Source organism: Rhipicephalus microplus, chromosome 9, assembly GCF_043290135.1.
Source record: "Rhipicephalus microplus isolate Deutch F79 chromosome 9, USDA_Rmic, whole genome shotgun sequence".
In the NCBI taxonomy this organism is placed as follows: domain Eukaryota; kingdom Metazoa; phylum Arthropoda; class Arachnida; order Ixodida; family Ixodidae; genus Rhipicephalus; species Rhipicephalus microplus.
Window position 1 is genome coordinate 22908450 of NC_134708.1, and position 13091 is coordinate 22921540.

The window sequence follows — 13091 nt, forward strand, 5'->3', positions numbered from 1 at the left end:
TTTTTTGCACCATACCAGCTATGCAGGTATACCGGGTGTTCAAAATTAAGCTTTATGATTTTTTTAAAATTAGGCGCTCGAAGGCACGTGAGAACCACTTGTGCAAATAAGTTAAGCGGCCAGGGGGACAGAAAGTTAGATGATAATTATCGCTGTCAGCAGCCCAATTAACTAAAATTTAATAATTAACTTTTTACTGGCTGCGGTAAGTTGGCATGTTTATATTGAAAAAATGTAGGCAGTGGTGTTTGTACACAGTTTCAGTTGGAAGATTTTTTCTAGCACGCCTGTGTTCCGAGATATCCGGCTCCAAAGTTTAATTGTCTTTCGCACGATTACGCATGCAAGAGGGTGAGGGTCCGCGCAAAGCTCCTCCCTAAAGTGACGCATCTGTTGCGTGTGGTGTTTAGTGTGTGAAGAGGGTGGAAGCGTAGGCATAGGTGATAGCAATTACCCTTGCCCTCTTCGGCCGGCGAAATCAAAATGTGACAGCGCGGTGCGCCATGAGCCTTACGCATGATCCTGATGAACGCGATAACAGGAGACCATTTTTCGCGACGTTTTTTCGTGACTTTAGATCACACTGAGACATCTTCTTGTGAACGCGTTAGCAGGACCGTCCTGCACTAGGGTGCCTCCGGTTAGAGCACAGCGTCTCTGCATTGAAGGTCTACCAAGGAAATCCACGTGGAGTCCTTTCGAGCTAATATGGCTGCTTCTGGCGTGAGGTATTCTACCAAAGTAAAAGTAGACGTGGTGCTTGCAATGGCTGAAATGAATGGCAACGCTTCGTTAGCAATGGAGCTTTACGCGTCTCGCCACCCACACCGTCCCCTTCCAACAAGGCCCACTTTCACAAACCTGTTTCGACGCTTCTGCACAACAGGCTCTGTCCACCTTCCGAGACGGACCAGGAAGGCAATCGTCGATGAAGACTTTGAAATCGACGTTGTCGCGTGCGTAACCTCGATGCCAGAGCTCAGCATCCGACAGATTGCCGATCAGTGCGGTCGCAGCATCGGAACAGTCACAAATGTTTTAAGAAAGCACAAGTTCCATCCATATCACGTTTACCTTCATCAGGACCTAAATGAGGCGGACTTTGAAAGGCGAGTTGACTTCTGCAATTGGGGCCTCATCAAAACTGATCAAGAAAATGACTTTTTGCACAGAATAATTTGGACTGATGAAGCTCGGTTTTGCCGAAATGGAAGTGTTAATCTTCACAACGCCCATTATTGGGCACAAGAAAACCCACACTGGCTGAGGCAGCACAAGCATCAAGTTCGCTGGAGTGTGAATGTGTGGTGCGGCATACTCGGGGACAGGATCATCGGACCTCACTTTTTTGAGGACAACTTGAACGGAAAGATGTACACAGAAGAAATATTAGGTGTTGTCATTGATGATCTTGTCTGCAGTCTTTCCCTGAATGACCTGCGCCAAGTATGGTTTCAGCACGATGGAGCACCACCACATTTTTCTACCAGGGCGAAGAACTGGTTGGACAGACGTTTTCCACAACAGTGGATTGGGCGCGCAGGAGCGATGTTTTGGCCACCAAGATCACCTGACCTTTCTCCGCTCGACTTTTTCCTTTGGGGCTACGTTAAAGATCGAGTTTACGTAACAGAGCCCAGCGATGTTAATGACATGAAGGACAGGATAACATCTGCCTGTGCGAGTATTCCTGCAGAAGTACTGCGCCGAGTCATCGAGTCGACGCGACAGCGGTTCATGCTTTGCGTTGCTGCCGAAGGCAGGCATTTTGAACACTTTTTGGGGCATTGACGTCTTGAGAGGTGAAGAGTTTCGATGAGATTTGTGCATGACCGAAATATGCTTATGTAGCAGCAGGAAATATGCGTTAGCAAGGATAAAACTGTTTCAGTTATTATTGGTGGAGTTGTTGCTCTTGTTTCAATAAAAGTTACAGTACTCGGACATCAGCAGTCACGCTATTCGCGTAGCCCAGGCAACGACCACGCATGCTTCTCTAGTGATTATTACGCACGCGCACTGGCATCCAGATTCTCCGCTCGCACCATTATCTCGGCATGGTATCTGCCACTATCGTTAGAGGCTCTGCAGTTGCGTGTTACGACACTGGTTGCAAGCGTTCTTCGATTTTTGATTTCGACGGCCGAAGAGGGCAAGGGTAATTGCTATCACCTATGCCTACGCTTCCACCCTCTTCACACACTAAACACCACACGCAACAGATGCGTCACTTTAGGGAGGAGCTTTGCGCGGACCCTCACCCTCTTGCATGCGTAATCGTGCGAAAGACAATTAAACTTTGGAGCCGGATATCTCGGAACACAGGCGTGCTAGAAAAAATCTTCCAACTGAAACTGTGTACAAACACCACTGCCTACATTTTTTCAATATAAACATGCCAACTTACCGCAGCCAGTAAAAAGTTAATTATTAAATTTTAGTTAATTGGGCTGCTGACAGCGATAATTATCATCTAACTTTCTGTCCCCCTGGCCGCTTAACTTATTTGCACAAGTGGTTCTCACGTGCCTTCGAGCGCCTAATTTTAAAAAAATCATAAAGCTTAATTTTGAACACCCGGTATAAGGCTGTCAACCTTGCCGATTAGCATCTTCAGTATCTAAATAAAAAGTGGACGGATACACACGAAAATGGTTTGGTTGGTGTATTCTAAGTTTCTTGGCATTATCATTCCATGTCACGATATACAACTATAAGGTAACATTCATTTAACAGATGGACGTGGCAGCACTGCCTCAAGGCAAGTCCCCTGTAAGATTAAAAAACTGTTACTTTCACTTCTTGGCAACGGAAATTTGTCCGCTACTAGCGTAACAAGAGCAAATGAAAAGATACGCTGAAACATTAGAAGCTTCCAAAGGAAGCCTTTTCAGCGAAAGCCTTTCAAGACCTTGGCGGATGATTTGATGCAATCTTGCTACAATGCTACTTGTATTGCCGGCGCTGCGTTCGTAAACGAAGTCCTTTGTCGAGTCTTGCGTGGGTGGATATACAATCAAGCTACGTTTTGGTCAAGTGTACTCGCCGCAGGCGTACAATGCCGGGAGAAATCGGTTTTGGTCTTGCGAAAGGAATCGCTATCGTGTTCGTCCTTTGCTCACGGCGTGCTCTGTCGCGCGGAGCCATGCACGAAAAATGCAGCGGAGTCACTGGCTCCTGTAAGAGGTGCGCCGCACTAAAGTGCGCTCCCGAGAGTAAACTTTGCATCAGGGGTTCCCGTCAAATAACTTCGCAGCGAAGAACCTCGTTTTTTTTTTTTGGAGGATGATGCAGAAATTCGTTATGCGATGTATAGGACATAGTATCATCTATTGGAGCATATACAATGAAGTATTGTATATCAGGGTGCAGAAAACAGAGCATCATTTGTGAGGGTGTTTATAATGAAGTATCGTTTATGCGGTTGTTTAGAATGGAGTTTTGTTTATTGGACTGTATTGAATTGAGTGTCGTTTATTGGGCTGTATAGGATGGAGTATCGTTTACTGAGGCGTATAGGATGGAGTATCGTTTATTGAGGTATATAGGATAGAGTATCATTTATTGGGCTGTATATAACGTAGTATCGTTTATTCGGATGTGCAGAACGCAGTATCGTCTATTCGGGTGTGCAGAACGGAGTATCGTCTATTCGGAAATAATATAACGGAGTATCATCTATTCGGAAATAATATAACGGAGTATCATCTATTCGGAATTAATAGAACGGAGTACCGTCTATTCGGAAATAATAGAACGGAGTATCTTGTTTTCAGCAGCATAGAATGGAGTATCGCCAGCTGTGTATGACTTAGTGTCGTCTATTTGGGTGCATAGAATAGAGTATCGCCTGCTGTGTATAAGACGGTATATCGTCTAACGGGGTATGCATAACAGAATGCACGCATTGACAATGTACTTTTTTTTCTCAATTTTAATAGCGATTGTTTGATTCGCACTACGCGGATTCCGAATGACTTGAATGGTGATCCTTCCGGTATTGTTTATGCCACACGCGCAAAGGCGCACACGTGATGTCGAGCGCACACCATCTTGGTCTGCACAAGAATTTTCGTCGTGGAAGCGTACACGTAGACGCACCAAGCGAGTTTTCAAAGCGCTGCCTAACTGTCCAAGAGTCACCGTTACACCAGTACATGTGAAATTTGTAGTTCATTCAGTTTTTAGTACAAAAAAAATAAGCATAGACATTTTAATACTGAAAAATCTTCTAGTGTGAACATTCTTGGGAGACTTTATTTCAATGGTAAATAAACAACAATGTAACTAAGCAGCGAAAACTCAACATACAGTACTAATTAGTAGCAATCAATCTCTGCCGTACTTCTTCCCACTCGATTTTCACCTTGGCGTATACGGTGTGACGTGCATACTGCCGCTCCGTTTGGCGACAGCGCACACATGCTTGTTTCACTTGTTTCAACGCTCCGGTGTCACAGCGACTGTAGCTGAGTCACGTTCCTCGTAATAGGAGATGTGTGCGAGAGACAGTTGCTGCCTGTTTTCCTGATTGTAGTCCGTAATGAAAGCCCATTGTATATGCTCTGCCGGAGCACCACGCCAACGACACAACAGCAAATTTCGTTAGGGTACCGTAGAGAGGGTTTCGTACACACGCCCACACTTTGCACCACTGAAACCAAGCAGCGTTCAGGGAACGTGGGGAAGGGCTGAGCCAATCAGGGAACGCATTGAAGACAACCCGAGTGTATATTGGCATGCGTACTGCGAGGGTGCCTCTTTAGGCCCTGCTACAATCTTTGCCGTGGGATGCCTGTGATAGGAATGAAAGGTATGCGACCCTCACAATAAGGGAATTTTTCAGAGGCACTCGTACGTTTGTTGGGCGAAACCGAACGCGTTCTATAGACAATTAGGCGAAGACCCTGCCTGATTGTATATAGAATTCATTTGGTTGCACTCGTCACAAGAAACATCCCAAGTCTATTGAGCTGTTCGTGAAGGGAAAGGCGCAAAGGTGGGGTTTTGTCAAGCAAGTTCTCGGTTTGAGCTTGTTGTTTTCATAGCCCCGCCGCGGTGGTCTAGTGGCTAAGGTACTCGGCTGCTGACCCGCAGGTCGCGGGGTCGAATCCCGGCTGCGGCGGCTGCATTTCCGATGGAGGCGGAAATGTTGTAGGCCCGTGTACTCAGATTTGGGTGCACGTTAAAGAACCCCAGGTGATCGAAATTTCCGGAGCCCTCCACTACGGCATCTCTCATAATCATATGGTGGTTTTGGGACGTTAAACCCCATAAATCAATCAATCATTGTTGTTTTCATAGAATATAAAAATCATGAAATGTGAAAAAATATGAAAAACGGTGACAAATAAAGAAATATGAAAAAAATAGTAACAAGAAAGAACGCAATAAGTAGGACGGGCGCCAAGTTCAAATTCTTCCCACAAGCCACGCCAAGAAGTACTATTCCCACAACGTGAGTGAGAAGGGACATTGCCTCTTTTTCGTGACAAATGGAATGTAATTTCAAAGGAGGCTCACCTCTTATGCCTTCTCGTCGTTCTTATTTGAAGGCAGAAAGTTTCAGATAACTCATCACACACAAAGATCGACCGGTATATGGAGCCAGCGTCAACACTAGTGGTGCAAAAACATCGTCACATGACGCCCTAAACGCATGACGTCACAGATTGCCAAAGTGTGTGCCGTCTTCGTGACGTCATCACATGACATGTTAGCTTGCTGAAAATCACGGAGTCAGTAATGCAAAACTCGGTGAGGTGCCTCCGATCCTGAAGGCCGTTTAAAACCGCTTCAGGTGCAGATAGCTCTCGCGTGGCTTTGGGTAATGATAAATACATCGACCGAGAGGGAAAAGATTATTTTCGCCTTAGTCGCCTTATGTGAGTGCATAGGAGACACTGCGAGTTTTTTTGCTCATTTCTTTTATAGCTTGCCCGATATCTCCATTTTGGCTGCTGACAGTTGGAAGTTGGCGCTCGTCCTGATGAATGCGTTATGCTTTGTCTGTGTTCTACTTCGCGCCGGAAGGCTTTTATTAAACAGGTATTCGGAAATATGGCTTAGCTGAACGCCCCCACCCCACTTCCTCCAGCTCGCTGGCATCCACGTAGCACAAAACACATGTCCCCTGCTATTCTGCCCCTTACCCCCCCCCCCTCCTTCCCCACGCATCAGGGCACGTGAGCTGCACGTTGACTTCGCCTTCGCGTAAGCGAAACATGGTGTTCGCAGAAGATAAAGTGGATGGAAAGACAGCGAGATGTGATGACTTTCACATTACGGGTCGTCTTGGACGAAGCATCAGTGACCCTGTTTGTAGCGTAAGCTGCTCGCACAACCAACACCTCTAGCGTAAGCTACAATTGTAGTGTGAGCTTCACATTATTAAATGCGAAGCATTTCTTTGCGTACAGCAAACAATTTTAGGGTCTATCTATCTATCTACCAACCTAGTCGTTCACGTCTGAGTACTCTTGAGATCACAGCCAAGTTAGGGCCGTTCCACGCGCTCGCCGCACAGCTGCAACGCACGTGCCGACACACCTGCCGCAGCCAAGCGGAGGGTGAAAGAGCGTCGCCTATTGGCTTATTTGTCCCCCGCTTGTGTGCGGCAGGGGTCTCGGCACGTGCGTTTCGGCTGTGTGGATAGCGCGTAGAACGGCCCTAACTTGGATTGAACCAAAATTAACATGGGAGGGTAAGATGGTTTGACGAGTATGACGTGCTGGTCAAGACAAGAATGTCACAATCCTGTCGCGTACGTCGTCAAACAATTCCTGCCCGACAGTGGGACATACCTACGGGTGGGAATGTGCCACAGGTATGTGGGTATGTGCCACAGGTGATCCACACTACCCCGGAACGCCGAGAAACGCGCGAGCGTTAAGAAATATCTGACATCGGTAGCGTCGAACCGACCAATGCAAAGAATAAATGTGAGGATCGCATCAGGAATCGAATCCACGCATTCTGCGTGGCGATCAAGCATTTTATCACACAGCTACGCCAGGTCTTATAATTATTTATCAAATAGACCATAAGGTTCGTTAAATGTCAATTGTGGTTGCAGTGCTGGCTCTCCAATTTTATAGACATTGCATGTGATTGATTGATTGGTGGATTGATTGGCTAGTTGGTTGTTTGATTGATTGATTGGCTGATTGATTGATTGGTTGATTGATTGATTGATTGATTGATTGATCGATCGATTGATTGATTGATATGTGGGGTTTAACGTCCCAAAACCAACATATGATTGAGAAGCCGTAGTGGAGGGCTCCGCAAATTTCTACCTCCTGGGATTCTTTAACGTGCACCCAAATCTCAGCACATGGGCCTACAACATTTCCGCCTACACCGGAAATGCAGCCGCCGCAGCCGAGATTTCATCCCGCGATCTGCAAATCCGTAGCCGAGTACCTTAGCCGCTAGACCCCCTCGGTGGGGCCATTGCATGTGTACTCCTATGATACAGCCGTAATGTCGAGTTAACGTAAATTGTAGTTAGGTGATTGACTTTTGTAGCAGTGTGTGGGGGCAACCATTCTCGCGAGCCCCAGTGCTTCATATCAGCTTATCCCTTCTGGTGTTGCTAAAACACGTGTTCCTGCTGGCATCGTTGCGCAAGAGAAAACTAGTTCTATAAACATATGCTGGTTCAGCATATGTCGGTACATGCAACGTTTGTACTTATATTTAGCGTTATTTCAGAATGGTGACGCTCAATCAAAAATTACAACATGGTCATCTTCCCTACATATGCTTCGCGCAACGTTGATTCCCAATGTACGTGGGATGGAAATGGAAATATATCGCCAGTCTTTCGTTATTTCATAAGTTTTTTCACAGCTCGATGCGCATGCCACCTTATTTTGTTCCCCCAGCGTACATCTCTCAACGAACTAATCATCCACTTCAAGTCGGACGCCCACGTGCACGCACCGTTACTTTTTCAACATCATTTTTTCCTCGCACGGCAGTTGCCTGGAATGGCCTTTCAGGCGACATTCCTGCCATTACTTGTACTTCTACCTTCACAACCAGTATCACTAATCATCTTTCACTTTAGGACAAACGATTGTTTTCTGCTCCATTTTTATGTACCCACCCCTTATGTAATGCCCCGCAAGGGGTCTTTAAGGAAATAAAAATGAAATGAAATGAAATGAAATGATCTGGCAATTCTCTTCTTTATGCAGCGTAAGCTACACCAGCTGAGGATGTTGAGTAGTTTCGCGGTGACTCACTGTGAGCAGTTGTGCGCAGCAAGCGCGGGGAGCAGTGACGTCACACAGCGCGCACAACTGGCGTGCCCGGAGAAGGCCTGGAATCTCCTGGAGTGACGTGTCACTGGGAGGCTGCGCGTTTCGCTCGCCCGAGATCGCTCGCTCACTGGTCCAGGTCATCCGCCCCTGCGTCTTTCCGTCAGTCCATCCACTGTCCGTCAATCCGTGGTTCGTCCATTTGTCCGCACCTCACGCTACGCATACCTAGCATAGCAGAGCTATGCCACTATTTGTATAATCAGCAGGTTTCAACGATTCTTTAGCTCCCACATTCCTGGCATTCATTTCATTCCTGGCACAAACGTCTTCGTTCATATTGATTTTTATTTTTGTTTATCCTGTGAACGGTGCACCATCACCTAAATCGTTATTGAACGAATAGCGCTGATTTACCTTTCGTTTTAAATGTTGGCGCTTATTGCTTAGTGCGAGGTCGGCAACGTAGATAAGAAATTATGCCCTTAGCTCTAGCGTGGGGAAAAAAATGAAGCAAGAAAAGGCTTATTCGACAAAAAGATATACAATATTTCAAGACCTGTTTTACAAGAATAAGTTACTAATTCAAAAAAGATAAACTGGGCTCCGTGTAATTCATCGTAAGCTTGAGCAAGTTTATTGTTTTATTTTATTAGAGACCGTGGTGTCAACGTCAATGCACAGAATCTTCATTTGAAGTGTCAAGCCGTACGCTTTCGCTAAACCCTAACTTCCGGGCACTTCATGCCTACAGCGGCTGATGGCATGCTGCTCCCTTTTCATTGACAACTGGGTTGACACGTAGGGTCTGCACGGAGCTGATTTCATTTCAACAAACTCGGATGAAGAGCCAGAAAAGTAGATGAAAAAGTTGGAACAAAAACCGCACACTCGTAGAAAAGCAATCACCCTGTCGTTTCCAATGAGACGCCGGTACAGATGACTTTCCGATTATTGGTTGCCATTCATTTTCTGTTTTTACACCGCCCACGCAATAATGCTCTAGCCCTCAGTCTTGATCGAATATTTCTATCTCGTTTCGCAACAAACTGAACATGATTTTTTTATGGGACTCATACCTGGTTATTGGCTTTTGATTGCTCTGCTTTTTTTTTTCTAGCGCAACCAAGATTTCTATTCTGGGACCCAACAGAGCGGATAGCAACGCGTTCTCTAACGGCGAGGGACATTGCTGTTATGGATGCTGCTACAGGGTGGTGTGAGTACCTTCAGATAAGTGTAATCATATGAATTGAAGTGGACACACTGCTATGAGCCTGACGCCCTGGTATTTTGTTGCACAGAGAAGCCAGCAATAATATTTCAGTAAGCTGCTGCGTAGTGAGGACGTGGATAAAGTTGTGACTAAGTGGGGATATTTTTCTGATAGGTATTTTCTATTTATTGGTGAGAAATATTTCGTGGGAGTCAGTAATAACTTCTCTATATCTGTCATTCTTTATCAAAATCACTATTTGTTGCGTTTGTCCTCATTTCCTGCCTTATAGGGTATGATTAGGGCAGACGGGTTGTCCTGGTTTCAGCTTTATATCGTGACCAGTACCAATTTTTTTTTAAATCTAGCTTGCTTAGTGAGAAAGCTTGGGGGTCTTCAGTCTGTGCAATTGTCACCTTTTAGCTTTTTCTTACTTGCTTCTGGTTGCATATTAAAATTCAGGCTGGTGCATAAAATTACATGTACATTTTCTCAAAAACAAAAAACCAGTACGACCACTAAATTTGACACACATGTCTCAATTTAGTATTAATCACTACTTGTAAAAACGAGCTCCTTCATTTATTTTACCACAAAATAATGTAGTCTTCACTTTTCTCGTGCCATAAGGGTGACTTTCTAATATTTCTTTTTTCTTGTTAATCGTAGCTCAAACAGATTTCAAAGTTTAGGTTCAGACTATTAAAAAAGGGTTTAGGCTTAATCTAAGCTAATTCGAGCGTGATTGCTCGGATAGTTTTTCACCAAAGATACGTTTAGTTAAAAAATGTGGAAATTATTAATCGTAAAAAAATACTAGTTTCGGTTTAAAAACACTCGCATAACGTGTTCACAAAATGCAGCAATTAAGCCAAAAACAAGTTTAGTGAGTAAATTTGAGATGAACAAGTATGAAAATGGTATCAATAAATATATTCAACTGATATAGCCATAGTTAATCACTTTAAAATTCGTAGGCCCAGAAATAATGATAGAAGGGAGCGGGCGCGTCAGTTCGGAAGTGGTCTTTGGCTCCATTCTTAATTCACTTGTAACTCTCCTACGCACACGCCTACGCATGGGGTCGCTTCTATGAGTGTGTATTATTTTTAAGGGCGAAGCTCCTTAAGGCTAGCGTCGGTCGTCACCTGTATGTATGTATGTATGTAGTAACTACCTCCCAACATATCCACGGAGTGAATGATGACTGGGTCGAGGCTTCGGAGGGTTTTATCGGCAAACCGTGAATCATCCGCGTCCATCCGTTCGTCGTTTTTCTGTTTGACGTACGTACAAACGGGTGCATGGACGGACGGAAGCAAAAAAGAACAGACGGATAGAAGCGCGGACGGACTGATGGACGCTTCGCCCCACTCATCATCATTCGCTCCATGGATATGTGCCATTATTTTTTTGTAAAATAACATTTTTTCGATCGTTCTAAGCTACCATACCCTAGTAGACATTTTTCACTCCATTCTGAAAACCCAACCAATCTAGTCGAATAATATGTTGCAGCTGGTTTCCGGGCTACAAGTAGAAAATAACGTCTGCGACTTGCAGTGTATAAAAATATTGCACATGTCTACAATCAAGCGGCAATATAAACTATAAGAGTAAAATTGAGTTGATTTTTTTTAAATAATCCAGCGTGAATAATGTCGTATTTTCCCACTTAATTCAAGCAGTGGCTAATCTTAGCTATAGTTGGCAAATATCGTCCCATTTCTTCACAATCCTCCCTTAAGTCCTTTCCCTCAACCCCTAATCTGTTCTATGGAAAATTTTGACACATGGCAGTTCTCCTTAAAAAAATTTGCCGCACACCTAAAGCTATGTTTTTAAAGCACCCCTAAACAGCCCCTTTAATATACGAAGCACGAGCGCGTTATTATTCTCTCCTGTCTTTGCGACACAGTTTGGGACATCACCTGTTAGTTCTATGACGTCAACATAAAACAACTCTCAATAGGTCACCTATTTTTGCCTTGCAGTCGCACGCCTTCTGTCAAACGACATTTTTGCGCGATAAAATGATCTCAGTGTTTATTCAGTGTTTATTCAATCAACGTAATACAAAAACATGGTTACAAAAGTATTTGGACCATTAGCCTGTGTGGCTAGTCAGTGCTCCAATCTATTACATGATTATTTTATTACATGTCAGGTGCAGAGGTGCAGTTAATATGATTATGAATCTATACACAAATTCAATGACAGGGTAGCTTTTAAGGTATATTTTATCGAATTAAATACACATGACTATAAATGCTAAATTGCTGCAAATACTTTAGTACACAAGTGATAAAGAACTAAAGGCATACATTGTAACAATACAGAAGATAGTGATACCACAAAATATTTAGCACAATTTGTGCACAAAATTAACTGCGTTGAAGAAATCAATACAATCGAACTCACTTCAGAACTAGAAACAAAAAGAAGGAAAGAAAAAGAACTATGCCAGATGAGTCGTAAAAAAGTGTGGACGTGAGCTTAACTTTGGTTAAGAACATGAAAAACTTACAAAACGCATTTTACAAGTGAATTTAAAGTTGCGGGCAAGTTTAATTTCAAGTGGAATTGTGTTCCAGATTTTAGCACCAGTGAATTGTATTAACCGTTCGCCATATACATTCCTACAAGTAGGGAGGTTGAAGTTGCCGTTGCCTGCATGCCTTGTGTTACGGGTCGATGTAGAAAACGCACTCACAGGTAGTGGAAAATTGGTGTTAATGATAGAATTTATCAACACCGTGGTTTTATAATTTCGCTGAGACGTGAAAGGCAGTATCTGAGTAGATGAAAACAAATCTGAGCTTGGGCAACAAGAGGACGATGCCGTAATAATTCTTAAGGCGCGTTTTTGCAATCGTATGATCGGTGCTATATACGTTAGATAAGTAAAGCCCCATATTTCGCTACAATAACTGAGTTGAGAGTGAAATATAGAGAAGTATAATGATCGTAGCACGTTATATGGAAAGTAACATTTGGCTTTAATAAGCGTGAAGCATGCGAAAGCAAGCTTTTTGGATATGTAAGTAACCTCATCTTTCCAATTCAGGTTTTCATCTATTAGAACCCCTAAGTATTTGAACGCGGAAACGCGCTCAATGGGCGCGTCGTTAATTTCTAAGTCCAGCTGACTATAATCGAGGTTTTTTCTTCTGGAATGAAATATGATATATTTAGTTTTGGCTACATTTAATGCGAGCTTGTTGCGGGCGAACCATGCGGAAATCTGTGCCAACTCTGCCGTGATTTCTTTTTTTAGCGTGCACAGAGAGTTACCTCGAAAAAGCAATGCAGTGTCATCAGCGTACATTATGGTTTTGCGTGAAAGAGCAGATCATAGGTCATTTATGTATAGTGAAAACAACATAGGACCTAGCACGGTTCCCTGGGGTATTCCACATGTTATTTTTCTAAATCCTGAAGATATACGGTCAAACACGACGCATTGTTTTCTATCTGCCAGATAACTAGAAAATAACCGAAGTGTCTTCTCGGTGAAGCCATAATAAGATTCTAATTTCTTTAATAAAATGGAATGCGAAACAGTATCGAATGCTTTTTTTATATCCAAGAAAACGCTGACGGCAATT

The 13091-nt window shown here is 43.8% G+C and overlaps 1 protein-coding gene across 1 annotated transcript in view; it reads left to right on the plus strand.

Moving 5' to 3' along the window:
* LOC119163605 (uncharacterized) overlaps positions 1-13091 on the plus strand; it is a 67420-nt gene that overhangs the window by 16564 nt on the left and 37765 nt on the right. The window contains exon 2 of the mRNA XM_075873314.1: positions 9388-9486. The gene's annotated coding sequence lies outside the window, so the exon portion shown is untranslated. The remainder of the gene's footprint in view (positions 1-9387; positions 9487-13091) is intronic.